Source organism: Portunus trituberculatus, chromosome 25, assembly GCF_017591435.1.
Source record: "Portunus trituberculatus isolate SZX2019 chromosome 25, ASM1759143v1, whole genome shotgun sequence".
Classification (NCBI taxonomy): domain Eukaryota; kingdom Metazoa; phylum Arthropoda; class Malacostraca; order Decapoda; family Portunidae; genus Portunus; species Portunus trituberculatus.
In genome coordinates this window covers 11,870,556-11,887,314 of record NC_059279.1, presented here as the reverse complement: position 1 = coordinate 11,887,314, position 16,759 = coordinate 11,870,556, and the positions used below count along the sequence as shown (strand labels likewise).

General features: G+C 38.6%; 1 long non-coding RNA gene across 1 annotated transcript; it reads right to left on the bottom strand.

Moving 5' to 3' along the window:
- Nucleotides 1-710: 710 nt before the first annotated feature.
- LOC123508575 lies at nt 711-13,282 on the bottom strand. Its single transcript, XR_006675964.1, has 2 exons — nt 13,248-13,282; nt 711-876 (listed from the first exon to the last, which is right to left on the bottom strand). It is a non-coding gene; the product is annotated as an uncharacterized LOC123508575 (long non-coding RNA).
- Nucleotides 13,283-16,759: the final 3,477 nt, after the last annotated feature.

The window sequence follows — 16,759 nt, the reverse complement described above, 5'->3', positions numbered from 1 at the left end:
TTTCTTGCATTTTTAGCATAACTGCTGCTTTGCTCTGTTCCAAGCAGGCCCACAAGCATGTCCCATATATTCTCTGGTGGCTTTTGATTCAATGACTCATGCATTGAAGCCTGCCCTGTCAACAGAGGAGCAGTTCTTTCCACTTTCTGAGGTAAGGTATGATATATTGGTAATGCATTTGCAGGATATTTTACACACACTGAAGACTCTGGTAGTAAAGAATATTCTTCCACTGGATGGGCTTGTTGTTGAGGATGTGCTTGTGTTTCAAGCACTAAACTGTTAGACATGTCCAGAAATCCTGGTGTGTAAAGCAACCCATTATTTCTGATTGGTAAGGTTGAGCTTATTGTATGAGAGTTGCTAGGTCCTGACAAGACCATCTTAGAAGTCCAGAGGTTATGTCTTAAGGACAAGGAGAACACATCTCGTAATACGGTTAAACTTGAGTTTGTAGTTGACATTTCCAAGTAGTACTCCGTTCCAGCTGTACTTTTGGCTCCAATCACGTTTCCAGGACCTGAACAAACATTTCAATTTAAATATTTATACAAAAAAAAAAAACTACCTAACTGCATGATATACAAAAAATACAAGTTTTAAGCATTACATTCATCACTACTACTGGATCATTTACATAATGAAACAAATGGCTTATTTACAAAAAGTTACATGCAATTGGAGGATTTCTCATTTCTGCTTTCTTTTTCTTTTCACATCACTCTATTCACTATTTTGATTTTGTCCAACTAGAATAAAATAAAAAGTTTATTTACTCAATTATAGAATTCAGAATCCAAGCTACACTCCTCTTCTCCTGTTTTTGTATCTACACATTTTTTCCAGTTTTCTTTCATTGATTTCCACTTCTTATTTCTATATGTACATAAAGTTTATTCAGCGTTACATTTCTATAAAGGAAGTTATACTTATACTTTTTTTTTCCATTAAAAATCTTCCCTTTCCCAACTTGTGTCTAGACTTTGTCCCCATAATAATAGATTTTTCTCACCTTAATCCTTTAGTCTACTCATTAGAAGGTCATAACAAATTTAATTTCTCCAGGTTAAGGAACCACAATAAACTAAAATAAACAGCTGAAATTTACTATTATAACAAATGCTAAACATGGTGTAAAATTGACTAAATGGTTAAACTTGATTGACATTTTCAACAATAAAAATAAAATAAAAGCGGAACTAAAATATATAATGTATATACTTGTCGTTCTTGTTTCCAGAAACAGACCTAAAGAATATGAAGCAGTAGCCTAATGTGGATGGAAACTTGCAAGGAATAGATACAATACAAAAGTGGCCAGATAATATAGAGATAACCCAAGCCTCTTTTCATGATGTTAATGATTACATGTCAAATAAAATTAAGGTTCCAGAATGCCATGCAATGTACTATATCAACTTCAAAAAGCTTATTCAAGTAAAAGATAACAGGTATTTTTTACTCTTTTACCTAATTTAACATGATTTTTTTTCTTCTTGCCTTTCTCATCATATACAGGTTCACAATGAGTAATTTTAATCACATATATACCCCATATATACACATTGAAAATTGTTTTTAATGTTGACAACAATTTTTACTGATTTACCAGCTTATGCACTGCCTTCTCAACACTGGGAAGAGACACTATTTTGAGGTATGAGGAGGGAATGCTATTAAGTGTATTTACCTACTTGTGTCTTACAGGGCCTGAGCTAAGCTCTCTCTGTCCTGCCTTCTTGTCCACACTTGTCATATCTCTCTTTCATCTGGTTGATACACGCCGCACCTACACCACTATTTAGTTTGTTCCACTTGTCAATACTACGATAGGGGAAACTGTATTTCTTCACATCGTTTAAACAAATATCTTTTGTTAGTTTTTTTTGCATGTCCTCTCAGGTGACTACTTGGGGCCGCTTTTAACAAATCCCTGTCCAGTATTTCAATTTTGTTCACTATTTTGTACATTGTTATCATGTCACCCCTTATTCTTCTCTCTTCCAATGTGGTCAACTCCAACCTCTCCAATCTCTCCTCATAAGTTATCTCCTTGAACCCTTGTATCATCTTTGTTGCCAGCCACTGCACCCTTTCCATCTTTTTCACGTTTCTTCATATAAGGTGACCAGATGACTGCTGCATACTCTAACTGAGGTCTTATTATGGTGCATAGTATTTTCATCATTCCTTCATCCAGATAGTGAAATGCAAGTCCTATATTCTGAAGCATATTATATGTTTCTCCAAATATCTTTTTGATATGTTTCTCCAGTGACAGATTGTTTTGTACAATTACACCTATGTCCTTCCCTTCACTGGCCTCTCCAATTATCTCTTCCCTCAGTTTATAAACCTTGTATAGCTTGTATTTGCTTTTCCCATTTTCATAACATGACACTTGCTTATATTAAACTCCATTTGCCACTGTTTACTCTCCTCATGATCTTCGTATCATCTGCAAACATGTTCATATAACTATCTATTCCTGCTGGCATATCATTAACATAAATAAAAAACATGATAGGACCAAGCACTGACCCTTAAGGAACTCCATTGGTCACCTTTCTCCACTCTGACTTCTTTCCCTTCACTACCGTTCACATCTCTCTCCCTACCAAGTAATTCTCCATCCATTCTGCTAATTTGCCACTCACTCCTCCAGTTCTCCTTAATTTCCACATCAGTCTATTATGTGGCACTTTGGCACTTTATCAAAGATCTTCTGTAAGTCTAGAGAAACAGAATCCACCCAACCCTATCATGAAATATGTCAGCCACTTGAGTAAAAACACAATAAGTTGGACATGCATGCTCTTCTTTTCCTAAAACCAAACTACCTTTCACTCAGGATGTTTTCACTTTCCAGATACTCACTCCATTTAATCATAATCACTTCCTCACACACCTTGCACAAAATACTAGTCAAAGACACTGGTCTGTAGTTTGACGGTTCCGTTCTACATCTATTTTTATAAATGGGCACAATGTCTGCTCTTTTCCACTCTATAGGCACGCTTCCTGTTCTTATGGAAATTTCTACAATGTCAAGAATGGGGTTCAACAATTGATCTTTGCACTATTTCAGCATTCTCCCAGATATACCATCAGGCTCCATTGATTTATTAACATCTATGTTATTTATAATTTTCTCTATACATGCAACCCCCGCTTATGAAGGGGTTACGTTCCTAAAAACCCTTCATTAAGCGAATTTTTGTTTAGCGAACCAATTATAACAAGTTTAACCCTGACTTGAGCTTCCATTGAGAGTAAACAGAGCGAGAGTGCATCATAGTACAGTAAAAGATTTAATGAAAGTAAAAATTATGAAGTTAAACATTTAAGCAGTTTAATTTAAGACTAAGTCATTATAATGTACACTAATGTATGTATGTAAGTAATTTTATAATGTTGATAATCTTAAATTTATGAAGGGAGGGAGAGTGGAGCGGGAAATACGCTAGCTGGCAACCTGTGGAATGTAAACAAAACTTATGTACAACATTTCCACAAGGCTTTCCATTTTATCCATTGTATTTACCTAAATGTATTGTACAGGGTTCGAGCGGGGCTCATAGTGTCCTGTCTCCATATCTCCATTTATCTAATTTTTCTTTAAAGTTATGCACACTATGTGCTGCAACAATTCCATTATCCAATGCATTCCATTTTTCCACCGTTCTGTGTGGAAAACTGTATTTTCCAACATCCTTCACACACTGCCTCATCCTGATCTTCTTTTCATGTCCTCTTGTCCTTCCATCCTCTTCCGCCAACAGCACCAGGTCTTCTTTGTCTATCTTTTCAATATCATTTACTATCTTATACATTGTTATTAGGTCCCCTCATTCTCTTTTATCTTGTAAGGTTAGCAGTCCCATTTCCTTCAGTCGTTCTTCATATGTGAGGTCCTTTAATTCCGGCACCATCTTTGTAGCAATCTTCTGTATCCTTTCCAGTTTTCTTATATCTTTTTTAGAACTCGGAGACCATACCACTGCTGCATATTCCAGCCTTGGGCGTATCATGCTTGTGATGATTTTTTTCATCATATCTTTATCCATGTAATGAAATGCCACTCTTATATTAGTCAACATCCTATATGATAGTCCAAATATCTTATTTATGTGTTTATCAGGGCTCAGATTTTCTTGTATGATCACTCCAAGATCTTTTTCCTCTTTAGTCTTCATTATTTGCTCCTCTCCCATCAAATAGTTCCATACTGGTCTTCTCTTACTCTTTCCTAGTTCCATTATGTGACATTTCTTGGCATTAAACTCCAATTTCCACTTCTTGCTCCATTCATAGATCTTATTTAAATCTTCCTGTAGCAGTATACAGTCCTCTCTGGTTTTGATAACTTTTAGCAACTTTGCATCATCAGCGAATAAATTCATATAGCTGTTTATCCCAATGTGAATGTCGTTTACATAAACTTGAAACATAATGGGGCTAACACTGACCCTTGTGGCACCCGCTAGTTACTTTACTCCAAGATGAGTATGTATCTCTGATCACAGTTCTCATTTCTCTATCCTTCAAATAATCTCTTGTCCATTCGAGCAAGGTTCCACGCAGTCCTCCTATGTTCTCTAGTTTCCAAAGAAGTCTTCCATGAGGGACTTTATCAAATGTCTTTTTAATGTCCAGGTATAGTGTGTCAACCGGTCCATCTCTGTTTTCAAGTCCTGCAATAATCCTGGAGTAGAAGCTGAATAAGTTTGATACACATGACCGCCCTGTCCTGAACCCAAATTGTCTGTTCGATATGACTTGCTCCTCTTCTAGAAATTTAACCCATTTTTCTTTGATAATTATTTCACATAACTTCCCAACGACACTTCTAAGTGACACTGGTCTGTAGTTTAGTGGTTCAGTTGCCTTTCCTCCTTTAAATATCGGTATTACGTTGGCTCTCTTCCACTCTAGTGGAACTTTCCCCTTCATTTATTGAACTTTTAATTATTTCCCAAATTGGCTCCAGTAATTGCTCTTTACATTCTTTTAACACCCAGCCTGATACACCATCTGGCCCCATTGCTTTTCTGACTTCCAACTTGTCCAGTAATCTTCCAATATCCTCTTTATGAACTGCAATTTCCTGTAATCCTAGGCAATTCAATGTCCTATTAGGTTCTGTGAAGTCATCTTCTTCAGTGAATACCGTTTTGAAGCTCTCATTCATTATTTCACACGTTTCTTTCTCTGTTTGGTATGTCTTTCCTTCTTTAATTATTTTTCAATTGTTTCCTTATTCTTTGTTTTGCCATTTATAAACTTGTAGAAAAGTTTTGGTTCATCCTTGCTTTTATCCACTATATCCTTCTCAAACTTTCTTTCTTCCTCTCTCCTTACTCTAATATATTCATTTCTAGTATCTTTGTACTGCCGACTATTATAGTCATTTCCTGCTTTAAAAGTTTCTTCCACGCTTTATCCTTTGCCTTTTTTGCTTGTAAGCATCTAGCATTGTACCATGTATGTATTTTTTCTGAACTCTATAAACAGGAACAAACTTTTTTACTCCTTCATTGTATTCCTGTAAGAATATGTCATATTTCTCTTGTACAGTCTTCCTGCACATAATATTACTCCACTCAATATCAGCAAAATAACTCCTTAGTTTTTCAAAATCTGCTCTTGCATAATTTAATCTCTCTCCTTTATAGTCCTCTCTGTATCTTATCTCATCTTCCTCCTGCATTTGCATCTCTAATGTCACATGATCACTTTTCCCCATTGGACTAAGGTATTGTATGATTGGAGGGACTCTGGTTTTTGTGAAGACTAGGTCAAGTAACGATGGTTCCTCTTCCCCTGTATCTTGTTGACTCTTCTACCCACTGGTCCATTGTATTAACCATAGTCATCTGTAACACTTTCTCACTCCACTGCCCAGCATTGTCCATTACTTCCATCTCTCCCAGTTTATTTTTTACAGTTAAAGTCTCCAACTAAGAGTATTCTTCTATCTCTTCTTATCATGTTATCCAGATACTTTATCGTCTCTCTTTGCATATCTTTATGCTCTTCTGATCCCCATGTATTAGTCTTTGGTGGAACATATGTAACTATAATTTTCTCTTCTTCAAATCTTCTGTTCTGATTGTTACTCCCAATGCTTCCACTTTGTCCTCTCCATATTGCACATCCTCCACACAAATGTTATCACGAACCATTATTAGCACTCCTCCTCCCCCTTTATCCTTCCTGTCCCTCCTCCAGGTATTATATCCTTCCTCTTTAAAGTTGACATGTATCTCATTCTTCAGTTTTGTTTCAACGATACACATTACATCTGGTTTTCCAAATAATCCCGAACTTCTAATATGCTTGACAACAAACCATCTATGTTAGTATAAGTCACTCTTAATTTATTGCGTCCTCCACGACCTCCTCTTTTTTCTTTAGGTACCACTTCTTTAGTCTCATATCCAGAACCTTCCACTAAAAATTCTTCTTCTCTATCTCTGTCCTTTTTCTTGTTTTTTTTCCTTATCCTCACTTCTTAGTACTTTCTCCTTTTCCCTTTCCTCTAAGTTCATATCTTTTTTTATCCACATTTCCTTGTGATTGACATCATTGGCTAACTTCCCTTTTCTAGTCATTATTTCCTCTACAGCCACTTGAGATCTCATTTTCACCTTCATTGGTCTCTTACCCCTTTCAGTGTATCTTCCCAGCCTAACCACTTCCTCCACCTCCTGGTCAAATTCTTGTGTGCTCTCTTGTACCCTTTTGATAACCGTTTTGGCCATTTCCCTTTCTTCACGTTCTCTTGTTAATCTATTTGGATTTTTCTTTTCTCTCATCCCATAGATCACGAAGCTTTTTTTCTTGTCCACTGCATCCCGCACTATGCTTCCCTTTTCCTTGATAACTTCGATTACAGCAACTTTTGTGTTCTCCTGTATTTGTCTCTTTATCACTTCTGAAAATTTGACTTTTCCTCCTCTTGTTCTTGTTTCCATTCATTTCTTAGTTCTTTCAATTTGTTTTCACCTAGACCACCTTCTATCCTGTCTGTAACCCCTTGCTGCACTTTATCCTGCAAGTTCTGGCATGTGGTTTTTAGAGTGTCATTTTGCTTCCTATTTCTAAAATCTCTTCTTTTAATTTCTAGTTTATTCCACTGACCTTTTCACATTCAGTTATTCTCAATTTCAAGGCTGTGTTTTCTGATACCAGTCAGTCATGTTTGTCCATGAGACTGGACATCGCCTCCTTCAAATATTTTAACTTTCTCTCTACATTTACAAGTCTCCTCGAATTTCCTCGTTCATCTCGGAAACCCAAGAAATCCTTATCCATAGTATTTTCAGTCAGTTTTCTTAAACCAATAGGTGTTTCTATGATTTTTGGCCAGCATATGTTTTGATTCCTCCATGCGCCTGGCAGCGATACTTGGTTCCATATCTCTCTCTTTATCTATTCCTTGGCTATACGTAATCTAACACTTATTTCATTTGGAGACAGGAGAACACTATGGCCCCCCTTCCCCCTGTATATACGTCTAGGCCTGGGTCCAGTCCTAGGTGGTTCTTTAACCTTGCAAGGAAGATATGATCTCACCAACCTTCTTAATAAAGTCTGCTGACTTGAAAAGGTAGACAATAAATGGAGTCAAGCCATGGTGGGAAGCCATGCTATTAGTTTTCTTGCCTCTCTCGCGTCTGTGAATAATATCCAGCTTCACTTCAAGAGTAAAAGACTTCCTGGTCTTCTTAGCAATGCTAGGTGACATTGCAGGGTGTTTTGGTGGCATGTTGAGCGAGGGAAGACGAGCTGGTACTGACGCTGTTATTGTTTTGAACTAGGTGCATGTGTTGTCCATGAGAGGCACTGGTGTATTCAAAAGCCTGTCGGCTTGCGTGATACAGCGGGGCTTTCAAACTTAGAAAAAATTACCTGTATAAAATTTTGTTAAAGCAAGTTTGGTGTTAAATTTAAACAAGCAGATGGTAGTAAAAAGAAATCTTCGTTGTAGTGAAATTTCGTCGTGTGAACCTTCGTTAAGCGGGGGGTTGCCTGTATTGCTTTTACCGACAATGATGTCGTGCATTTCCTTTACTTGGTTCAACCTTTCTCCAATGAATGGTTCCTCGTTCATAAACACCTTACAAAAGTTGTTGTTCAATATTTCAGTACTAACATCCTCATATATTTCCTCCCTAACTTTTACTTTTTCTATTGCCTCCTTATTATTCAATTTTTCATTTATGAACTTGTAGAACATTTTGGGATCACTTTCACATCTCTCCACCACCCTCCGTTCATATTCCCTTTGTGCTGTTCTCCTTACTTCAACATGTCTATTTCTTGCAGTTATACTGTGGAGACTCAATACTCGAACGTCTAAATAGTCAAACTTTTCAATAGTCGAACGCAAAAGTTCAACTTAATACTAAAAAAAATACCTATTAATCGAATGTCCATCCACGTGGCTGTAAACAAAGGATCTCTCCCTTCCCGCCACCCCACACGCCCCACTGCGGCGACACTGAGTAGGGTAGATAGAGTTAGCAGTGCTGGCACATTAGTATCACTGCTTTTGGCTGCAGAGTGGTATTGAGGCTACCCGGATGTGCTACAACTGGAAGCATGTGGATATTCCAGCTGTGATTGGCTCATGGATGAGCCAATAGGAGTGGAGCAGGGAGTATAAATGCTGGTCGCAGCCTTGCTTCTCTCTCTTCTTCTGCCATCAGTTCTTGCTTGAGGACAGGACCCTGCTAATCTCCAGCCCCAGCTCCAGCCCCAGTTCTTCCTGAGGACAAAATGTTGCTGAGACAGCTCTCTTCTGCCGCCCGCTCTCAAGACATTGCCGAGACCTGAGTATGCAACGAGACGCTGTCCTGCCTCTTGTCCCTGCTACAGTGTGAGATGAGTTCCACCACTCACCACTGCCTGCCACTGTCATTTCACTGCACTTGTACATAACGGTGTAATGTAAGTACTCTGTGTGCCACCTTGTACTGTATTACTCTGGGGTGTGTACTTGTGCCTCGCTCCCCTTGCTAGCCACGAATCTTAGCCTAGAAATATCCCTGTGTCTGTTGCCATCCTGTCCTTTGCTCTCCTGGGCTGCCGCTATGGTAAGTGAGTTCCTGTCATGGCTGTGGAGGCTGTGAGGACGGTGAGGGCAGCATAACACTATATTATCATGTTCAACAACTCCTCTTCCCACTCACCACCATTCACCACTTCAAAATCTTCCCACACTTCTTGTTTACAATTAAAGTCCCCAACTAACACCACTTTATCCTTTTTGACAATTTTATCTTTCAATCTATGTAGGGTACTTTTCATCACATTTTGGTGCTGTTCATTATCCCAAGCACTTGTTTTGGGTGGCATTTCCATCTGTTATAACCATACTAATCATTTCCTCACTCTCCCTGCTAAAGTTCACCTCCTTCACTATCAGATCTTTTTTAGTTAATACCATTACACCACCACCTATTCTTACCACTTTATTGCTCCTCCTTAAATTGTAATGTCCTTCCTCAAACCAATCTAATTTTACTTCCAGTTTCAACTTTGTTTCGACTACACACATGATGTCTGGTTCTTTACTTCTTAAATAGTCCATGCATTCCAACCTCTTTGACAAAAAGCTGTCTACATTTGCGTATGACACTCGAATTCCATTTCCATTCCTTTCATTCTGCGCCTTTGTCTGTGTACTATTTACTTTGTCTAATTTATCCACCACTTCTTCAACCTCTCATTTCTGACCCTCCAAAAAACTTTTCTTGTCTATCTCAGATCTTGCCTCATTTTTTTTTCCCTCACTTCCATTACTAGTTCTCTCACTTTCATTCTTTCATCTTGTGTCATGCTCCTTTTTATGTAAGTCATTTTTGTTTCATCATAATTTTTCAATTTCCAAGCTCTCCACAGTATGGCCTCTGCTACCACCTGGGATTTCAACTTTGACTTTAGTTGTTTGGTTTTACCTTATTCATATGTCCCTAGTCTCACACTCTCTTCCACTTCGGCAAACCATTTTCTTCTTCTGAGATCTTGTCCAAAAAATTCTTAATCTTGTCACTTTCCTTCTCCCTCCTTTCCCTCCAATTTCTGTTTGTTTCCTCTCCTAGACCAATTATGATAACACATTTTTTCTTTTCAGAAATATCTCTTACCCACTTTTCATTCTGTTTCAGCACCTTGACAGCTTCACTCTGTACAATCACTTTTCTTTCCTCATCTTGCTATTTTATTATCTCCCTAAAGGTCATTTGCACTTCATTTTCCTTTTTTACTTTCTTTATTCTAGGATCAACTAAATTTAGACACTCCTTCTTACCTCCTACATCACCTTCATCCTTTTTTTTTTCTAAATTCATCATTTTCACTTTCAGCTCATCACATTGTTTCTTTAGGTGTAGATTCTCCTTTTCCATTTCAACAGTTCATTTGTGTGTGCGTATTGTCATCTTTTCGTGCGAGCACAAAATCAATCAAGGCGAATGATTCTTTTATTTCAACACGCAGCCAGTAAAAACAATACAGAATAAATCTAACAAATTAGGGCACTTTGTGGAGAGTGCAGTGTAATATTTTAATTAGTCTATGGAAGATAACTGTCCATGCAAGAAGTTATCTCAATTATTTCCGTAGTATTGCCAGATTTTATGAAGAGAAATAAGGTAATGACATCATATCAGTTTCTTGGCATTACCAGTCATGTTAAGCTAGTTTGCTTTGGTTAGATTAGTTTAATTGTGTTAGATAAGGTTAATTTATTTTTGAGGAAGATGATTTAATGTTGCGTATTGCCTCAACTTGGTTACATTAGCTAAGTTTCGTTACGTTAGCTAGGTTTGGTTATGTTAGCTAGTTTAGGCTACATTAGGTTTGGTTAAATCAGACATGTTTGATTAGATTGGCATGGCTAGCAAAACAAGGCTAGTGGTGGCAGAGAGTGCTGCCCACAGCAGTAACCTTTCAAAATTTGGACTTGTATTTGCAGTACTTTGTAATAACAAAAAAAAATTTCTGGTGCATTTCAGTCTGTTTTGTACTAATCTTTTTCATTTTCATTTCAAAACAGTACTTTCTGAGGAAGAACACAGAGGTGTATAGAAAAATACTGATTTGACAGAAATGAAGTGCAGATTAATTCAAAACAGGTTGAAAAATATCAGAAAAAGTTATTTCATTCAGAAATGAGTAGGTTTTTTTTTTATGCAAGAGGGAAACTTGCCAAAGGCAACAAAATATATATATATATATATATATATATATATATATATATATATATATATATATATATATATATATATAAGTCCATTTAAATTCCAAGTTCCCTAAAACATTAAAGAAGGATTTAGCCAGAGGACAGGGATAAATGTCTTGAAACCTCCCTCTTAAAAGTCAAGTCGAGTCATAGGAAGATGGAAATACAGAAGCAGGCAGGGAGTTCCAGAGTTCATCAGAGAAAGGTATGAATGACAGAAAACTGGTTAAGTCTTGCATTAGGGAGTTGGAAAGAATAGGGTTGAGAGGAAAAAGAAAGCCTTGTGCAGCAAGACCACAGGAGGAATGGGAGGCATGCAATTAGCATGAAAATAGCAATAAAAGATAGAAAAGGATGCAACATTCCAGCGATGAGAAACAGGCTGAAGACATTCAGTCAAAGGAGGGGAGTTGATGAGATGAAAAGCTTTTCATTCCACCCTATCTAATAAAACTGTGTTGAGTGGAAACCCCCCAAACATGCAAAGAATGGATAAGGGAGTGGATAAGGCCCTGGTACAGAGTAAGCAGTTGGACAGGTGAGAAAAAATGGCAGAGACGCCTCAGAATTTCATAGAAGCTGTTTTAGCAAGAGATGAGATATGAAGTTTCCAATTAAGATTATGAGGAAAGGACAGACCAAGGATATTCAGTGTGGAAGAGGGAGATAGTTGAGTGTCATTGAAGAAGAGGGAATAGTTGTCTGGAAGGTTGTATCGAGTTGATAGATGGAGGAATTGAGTTTTTGAGGCATTGAAAACTACTACATTTCCTCTGCCCAAATTGGAAATCTTACAAAGATCAGAAGTCAGGCATTCTGTGGCGTCCCTGCGTGATCTGTTGACTTCCTGAAAGAGTAGTCGTCTCTGAAAGGATGTGGAAAGATGTAGGGTGGTATCATCGGCGTAGGAGTGGATGGGGCAAGAAATTTGGTTTTGATAGAGAGTGGGTGACAGGACAGAACCATCATGAACACTACTATTAATAGATTTAGGAGAAGAACAGTGGCTGTTTACCACAGTAGCAATAGAGCAGTCAGAACAAAGTTGCAGTGAGAAGGATAGAAACAGTAGGAGGGCAGTTTTGAAATCAAAGCTTTATGCCAGACTGTCAAAAGCTTTTGTTATGTCTAATGCGACAGCAAAAGTTTCACCGAAATCTCTAAAAGAAGATGACCAAGACTCAGTAAGGAAAGCTAGATCACAGTGACTTTGACAGAAGCCATACTGGCAATCAAATAGAAGATTGTGAAGTGATAGATGTTTAAGAATCTTCCTATTGAGGATAGATTAAAAAACTTTAGACAAGCTATTAGAGATTAAAGCTATAGGGCAGTAGTTTGAGGGATTTGAACGGTCACCTTTTTTATGAACAGGCTGAATGTAAGCAAACTTCCAGCAAGAAGGAAAGGTAGAAGTTGACAGACAGAGTTGAAAGAGTTTGGCCAGGCAAGGTGGAAGTACGGAAGCACAGTTTTTGAGAACATTAGGAGGGACCCCATCAGGTTCATAAGACTTCCGAGGGTTTAGGCCTGAGAGCGCATGGAAACATCATCAAGAAAAATGGCACCAATCGCGATCTGTGTAGTTTTCATTGTTCGCCAGTTGGTTTAATTCACAAGTTGGTCCTGCCTATCGCGCCAAACTGTTGCTCTTGTGGAAGCCCTATTAAAAAAATATATATTGATATTCATGCCTACATTCCTCATAATATAAACGTTTGGTTATTTCACTATGTGTCTGATTGAAAATTACATAAAAATATGCACATATATTTTCCTAATGGTGCAAAGTATGGATGTACCAGTGTCCCATCAAAATATTTTTTGTAAGTCTAATAGTACATATATACCTTATGACAAAATTGTCTGAGTTTCTGCATAGGATAATGCTCCACTCAAAAAGCATACAGCAAATATCACTGAGTAGCATTTACCATAAAGAAAAAAAAAAAAAAAAAATTCGGAGTCTGTGCCGAAATAACCAGGCCAACATTACCGAAACCGAAGTTTTCTAACTGAATCACAACAAGCGAACTTGGTATGCCTTTTGATCTCAGAAAGTTTCTCAGAGTTGGCACTGTCCATTTTCTAAGTTCATCCTCACTAATATCCATAGTGTTATCCATAGTGAAGTCGTTGTGTAGCGAGTGTGGCGATGGCTCTTAACACGCTAGATTTGTTTACGTTTCGATAGAACAATCTCGTTGCATGTTAGACAATATCTTCTATACTGTTAATTTCCTAAGACTATTAATTGTTGTGATTTTCTGTATGAATATAATTCATATTAATTTTTATGGAAAGAAAAAGGCATTAAAACTATGCTTTATCTATTAATGATCTTTTTCTATTTTTTGTCCCAGAAATAGAGATGGTAAAGAAGATTTCTCTACATATATATAAATATTTCTACTTTTTTAGCTTATATACCACGAGTACATTCTTAGAAAGATTATAACTATTTTTTTAAACCATTTAATATTTACAAAACATGCAGAAAAGTACGTTCCAGTTGACCAACTTGCTGTGAAATTGCATTATGCAGAACCACTGTTTTTATTAAATTTAAGGTAGCCTATTTACAGAAAGTCTCTTAAACCAGCTGGCGAACAATGAAAACTACACAAATCGCGATTGATGCAATTGGGAGAAATTTCACTTTGTGGAGGATGTGTCCAATCAAGCACTACATATAAAGATTATTTTTATTAATTTATGATAATTATATAAAGATAATGTTTATTGATTTATGATAATTATATAATCATCAAGTACACTTTTATTATGGATTGACTCGAAAATATGTAAGTATTGATTCTCTTAACTTTCGACTTTTTTGGGTGTGGCAACTAGCGGGCTTTTTGGTTAATCTTTTCCCTTGGCCACCATCCCTGATGTAAAAAAAAAAAAAAATAGACTATATCGTTGTACTGTAAAAAAAAGAAAAAAAACGGAGTCGGAGTCGGAGTCGGAGTCGGAGTCAAAGTTGGAGTCGGAATCGGAGTCAGAGTTGGAGTCAGAGTCGGAGTCAGAGTTGGAGTCGGAGTTGCAACCTTCAAATTTCCTGGAGTAGGAGTCGGAGTTGGAGTTGCAACATTTAAATTTACTGGAGTCGGAGTTAGAGTCGGAGTCGGACTTTTGAAAATCCGACTCCACACCCCTGCTGGCATCTAGCCAAAAACATCTCCAATAACTTCACTTTGTCATCTTTCCCTCCTTTATTTCATCCTGATGGTATCACTGCTGTATCTTCTGTCTCTAAAGCTGAACTCTTTTCTTAAACCTTTGTAACAACTCCACCATGGATGATTATAGGTTTGTCTCTCCCTCTCCTCCTTCCTTTGACTAGGGCTGAGCGGGAGACGATTACTAGATTTGAATCTGTAGAATCCTGAGAGGCGATACGAATCCAATTACTGCGTCAGGATTCTAGAATCTGGTATGGAATCCATTCCTCGGACGAGGTCTCTTATTCCTGAGTAAAAATAGTTATGGAGAACAACGTAAAAGCAAACTAATTTGTACAATATAGTCTGTATGATGTTATTAATCATGCTTCTGGAGTATATAAACAATGAGGTCTGTGGGGCTAGCTATTGTGGATGCTAGCACCATGTGGAAGGTTATAGTGTTGCCAAAGTCACCATCATAGTTGGATCTGCCAAAGTCATATATCATATATATATGTTATATATATATATATATATATATATATATATATGTCATATATATATATATATATATATATATATATATATATATATATATATATATATATATATATATATATATATATATATATATATATATATATATATATATATATATATATATATATATATATATATATATATATATATATATATATATATATATATATATATATATATATATATATATATATATATATATATATATATATATAGTCAACCCTCGGCTATCGATATTTCATTATCGCGACCTCAGTTGCCTGCTATCGCGCGCCCCGCCATGACGTAATGGAATATCTGAGCGCTCATTGGCCAAAACCGCCTTCCCGCCAAGATCAATTCGGCTATCGCGTTTTCGGCTATAGCGCGGCTATTTCGGCCCCAATTGGGCGCGATAGCCGAGGGTTAAGTGTAGTGTTGTGCCTGTGTGTGTGTGTGTGTGTGTGTGTGTGTGTGTGTGTGTGTGTGCGTGTGTGTGTGTGTGTGTGTGGTGATGTGAGACAGTGCTGGAGTGTGATTCGGACGAGCGAGCTGGCCGGCGGCTTCGGGACCGAGGTGCAGAGGTACCTGGGCGGCGGGGAAGAGGCAGTCAGCCACCTCCTGCCACTGGGTTCGGCTGTCTACCCAAGGGCCTTCAGAACAAGCCTCCTGTCTGCTCCTCACCCCGTGGCCCGTGCTGGATACTTGGGAAAGTGTGTTTGTGCCTGCTCCTCTTGACAATGTACTCCTGGGCCTTATTGTGTTGGATGGAATGAAGTGCTAAAGAGACACTAGAGTGCCTTTATATTTTCTGTTCCTGCCTGGTGCGACCTACATCGTCGGCCTCGCTGCAACACACGTACGACCCACTTTGATTAATGCTGCTACCTCCACGACGACAAGGAAGACGGGAGGGGCGCAGCAAGTGGTGTCAGGAGTGGGATCTAGTCCAGTGTAAAGTGTTGGACTGGAAATTACGTGTCGTTGTTGAGCCAGGTCGCCAGTCCAGATGGCAGACAACCAGGAGAACAACAATGGTGTCGATAGTGCCTCGGGAAGTGAAGAGCCCAGCGTGGCTGTGTTGTTGCGGACTCTAATGGCGAAAATGGACGTCCAGGCTCAGGCTCAGGCACAGAAAATGGACGCTCAGGCAAAGGAGTTTCGTGAGTCAGTGCGAAGAGGCCTGGAGGTCGTAAGAGATGAGGCACGGCAGTTTACAGAGGAGCTATGTGGCGGTATTAAGGCTGAGCTACTCCAGGAGGTGCGAGACGTTCGCTCAGGGGCACAGGAGGTGAAGGAAGAAGTGGCAGCATTGGAAGAGGCAGGACGTGTCATAAGGGAGGAGATGGCTACACTGGAAGTGGTCAGTCGTGCCATGAGAGAAGAAATGGCCTCCCTGCGACAGACTGTGATGCAGCAAACCAGCGACAGGCAGAGCGATGATGGAGTGGCATTTGGTGAAGAACCAAGGTGTGCTTCGCCTACGGTCGGACGGCGCGGTAGTGAAACGTCGGCACTCACCACCAACCTTTCACCACCGTCTTCCCCTCTTCCTCCCACGACAGCGCATGGCCACCGCACTGGGAGACGGAAGCCAGCTGAGTTTGATGGCAGTGTTGCCTGGGAAGCTTACCAGGCCCAGTTTCAGATGCTGGCAGACGCTATGGACTGGGATGAGGCTGAACGCTACTTACAACTTGTGTCCTGTTTGAGGGGACCAGCGGTAGAAGTGCTAAGCCACCTGTCAGCAAGACAACGTGCCTCTTACCCGTGTGTGGTGGAGGGGCTTGAGCGCAAGTTTGGCCAACAGTACCAAGCA